The following is a 4016-nucleotide window of genomic DNA, read 5'->3' as shown; positions in this document are numbered from 1 at the left end:
AAACATAGAGCTATAACTTTAACTGAATCATGATACTACATTTATAAAAGCAAACCAAAAGTGTTTTATTCTTTATGGAAATAATGAGAACAGAAAAGAGAACATTTATCTATTTATCTTTCTATCTATCTATCTATCTATCTATCTATCTATCTATCTATCTATCTATCTATCTATCTATCTATCTATCTATCTATCTATCTATCTATCTATCTATCTATCTATCTATCTATCTATCGTATCTCCACACTGACCATTTAGCATACCAGGCAAGATAACGCATACCTGAGAATGGCACTATGGAGTGTTTATAGAGTGTGTTGTAACCCGAGTGCAGGAGATTAAATGCAGATTTGACGCTGGTTCACATCAGATGGACTCGTACCGGTTGAGAATGCACTGGCATATGGGCCTAGTGGATGTGTGAAACACTGACACCAGCAGAGAAAAGCAGAAAGCCAGGCATATGGTGTGCCTTTTCATTATTATTATTATTATTATTATTATTATTATTATTATTATTATTATTATTATTATTATTATTATTGTTGATGTTATTATTATTATTATTATTATTATTATTATTATTATTATTATTATTATTATTATTATTATTATTATTATTGTTGATGTTATTATTGTTGTTGATGTTATTATTATTATTATTATTATTATTATTATTATTATTATTATTATTATTATTATTATTATTATAAGCTGCATCAAAATATTTAGCATGTACAGCAAGGTATATTTAAAGTATATGTGTGTGTGAGTGTGTATGTGTGTGTGTGTGTGTGTATGTGTGTGTGTGTGTGTGTGTGTGTGTGTGTGTGTGTGTGTGTGCGTGCGTGCGTGCGTGCGTGCGTGCGTGCGTGCGTGCGTGCGTGTGTGTGTGTGTGTGTGTGTGGTGTGTGATTAGGGTCGAGTGAACCCTCCTGAGTGGTCATTATGCCACCCACATCCTCTGACTGTCCCCACACATTCATCATGTCATTGTAATCTGTGTTTGTGGATCAGTGTATCTCTTCATAAGTTTACACGGTTTGTGTGTATGTGTGTTTCAGCATATGTGACCCATGTGATTTCAACGTGTTTGCATTTGCTCAGAGGCTATAAAATATCATCGTGTGTGAGCGATTACAACCATAATGACCGATGTACCCAATGTGATAGTGTAATCTGTACACAAAGACACAAATTCACAAATATTGCCCACAAAACTCTCAACGAAACCAAACTGGTGTGTGTGTGTGTGTACTCTGCAGGGATGAGGACTGTGTCTCGGTCTCCCAAGATGGCAGTGCGAAAACAAACATTACTTTTGATCACGGTGCTCCGAGCCTCACGCACACTGCTTTGGAGGAAGATGTGCTTTACAGGTACACGATGACAGGCGGCTCTTCTGATGACTTCCACACACTGATGTACAGCCAAGGACACGCAAATCATTTGCCGACATGATGCATATAAAAGTATACATAGTGAACAAACATGCAGCAATACGTCACCACATACAACTGTAGTCACACACACACACACACACACACACACACACACACACACACACACACACACACACACACACACACGCACACGCACACGCACACACACACACTCTTTGTTCTCTATATGCATTACCTATTGTAACCCAAAACAAAGTTTGCATCGGTTTTCTTTTCGAAATGTAAGTAACACACACTCATTTATTTGTCACTCATCATTTTACAATCATATACAGACTATAAAGTCTTATAAAAACATTATTATAACTAATTATATAACACATTCATTAGTTGCATCAGCTTTCTTTTTGGAATGTATAAATAACATTTTATTTACCCATATGTACACTATAAAGTCGTATGAATGCATTCATAACATTTTATAACACATTCATTAGTTGATTGAATCAGTCATTGAATGTTCATCTGTAGAATGATTATGTTTACAATGATTACAAACGTGCGGGCGTGTTCGTATTGCAGCGTTGCACGTAATTATTATTGTCGTTAGTGTACATATTGACATTAATGTAATTATGATGATTAATGTATACTATTTATTTTAATTATATTTATATTTAATTACATTTAAATGTTTAATCATTCTAACAATGCATATGACGCGTCGTATCCTGACACGAACATTTTCACGATTTCATGAGTTTAAAATAAGAGCTTGTTAGAAAATGACCTAAATTTTTTTGTGCTGAACTTCCAGATCTGCTTTGCTCTGCGCTACTACGACGTTTCTGACACAGATTTGATGCTGGTTCACATCAGATGGACTCGTACCAGTTGAGAATGCACTGGCATATGGGCCTAGTGGATCAGTGAAACACTGACACCAGCAGAAAGCCAGGCATATGGTGTGCCTTTTCATTATTATTATTATTATTATTATTATTATTATTATTATTATTATTATTATTATTATTATTATTATTATTATAAGCTGCATCCAAATATTTAGCGTGTACAGTAAGCTAAAGTATATTTTCATCATTAACTAATTTAACAAAACACACTAACACACACACAGTTATCCCAGTGTTCATTCGTGAACATTCATGTCTTGTAAGAATGATATAATATAAATATAATAACACTGTATTAACACTACATACATCAAAGGTTGCTGATACTTTCTATGAAGCCTATATTCATAAACCCCCTATAACTCTGCATATAATACAGTAAGCCATTTTATGAACTCTAAAAGCTCAATGTGTGTAGTGAGTGATCCCTGTATATCTAAGTAAAGCAACTCTGGTGTGGATGTGTGTGTGTGTGTGTGTGTGTGTGTGTGTGTGTGTGTGTGTGTGTGTGTGTGTGTGTGTGTGTGTGTGTGTGTGTGTGTGTGTGTGTGTGTGTGTGTGTGTTCAATCTAGAATAAAGTTTGTCCCATTTTTGTTTTTTGTAACATTAATTCTGTAATATGTAATAAATAATATATACAGTATTTAAATATATAAAATAATAATAACAAAATATAATCTTTCAGATTTGCTTATTTTTGTAATGTATTTAGAATTATTTAAAAATATTAAAGTCGCTTAGTAATTATTAACTACAACGTAACCATTATTCTGATTAAGGACCCTTGCATTATGTAGAAAATGCTAGAATGTTTTCAGAACCTTATGAGACGTTATTAGAGTTTATATAAAAAAGATTTCCACCGATTTATGGATATGGGCTTGTCAGAAAGTTCTACAAAAATCCATACAGTTAAAGAAGAAATATAAACACTGTGAGCAAATTCAATGGTTTTTATTTATTTATTTATTTATTTATTTATTTATTTATTTATTTATTTATTTATTTACCTGTCTATTTAGATTTTAATGTGTTAAGATCTGACGGTACAATGAGATCTGTTTGAATTTTTGTTTCATCACCTATACAATACCTTTAACTAAAATTGTGTAGAAAATTAGCACGCATAAACGTGACATATCTGCGTCTCAGTGTAGAACTCATTCTTAAAAAAAAAGCCAGCTTGAATTGTCTTAGAAAGATTTCCCAACATCGGCATACGCACACATCTCAATCAGCGGATTTTCTGGAGCCGGCGTGCTTTAATGTGCTTTAATGTGGCACTCTGACAGCTTCTCTGTTGTAGCCTAATGCGTTTTTGATGGGCCGTTTGATGGCGCTTAATAACAAAGCTGATAAGATAAGCAAGCTAGAGCTCCCCGCCTCTACTGAAGCCTGTGCAATCGACTGGGGCCTTTCCTCAAGTGACGCATGTCAACACACACCTTTGTGTGTAAATGGTCCAGGCTAACACACCTGAACAGTCAGAAGGGAGAGGAACCTCTTGAACTCCAAAACCATACACACACACACACACACACACACACACACACACACACACACACACACACACACACACACACACACACACACATGCAAATATACAAATAGACAACAAACAACTGATATAGGGCTGAAATTCACAGGTTGTGCTCTGCGAGTGTGTGTGTGTGTGTGTGTGTGTGTGTGTGTGTG

The 4016-nt window shown here is 34.7% G+C and overlaps 1 long non-coding RNA gene across 1 annotated transcript; it reads left to right on the top strand.

Annotated features, from left to right (window-relative positions):
• Nucleotides 1-267: 267 nt before the first annotated feature.
• On the top strand, nucleotides 268-2799 carry LOC113636830. Its single transcript, XR_003439184.2, has 3 exons — nucleotides 268-469; nucleotides 1068-1382; nucleotides 2224-2799. It is a non-coding gene; the product is annotated as an uncharacterized LOC113636830 (long non-coding RNA).
• Nucleotides 2800-4016: the final 1217 nt, after the last annotated feature.

Source organism: Tachysurus fulvidraco, chromosome 1 (genome assembly GCF_022655615.1).
Source record: "Tachysurus fulvidraco isolate hzauxx_2018 chromosome 1, HZAU_PFXX_2.0, whole genome shotgun sequence".
In the NCBI taxonomy this organism is placed as follows: Eukaryota; Metazoa; Chordata; class Actinopteri; order Siluriformes; family Bagridae; genus Tachysurus; species Tachysurus fulvidraco.
This window is presented reverse-complemented; position numbering and strand designations above follow the sequence as displayed.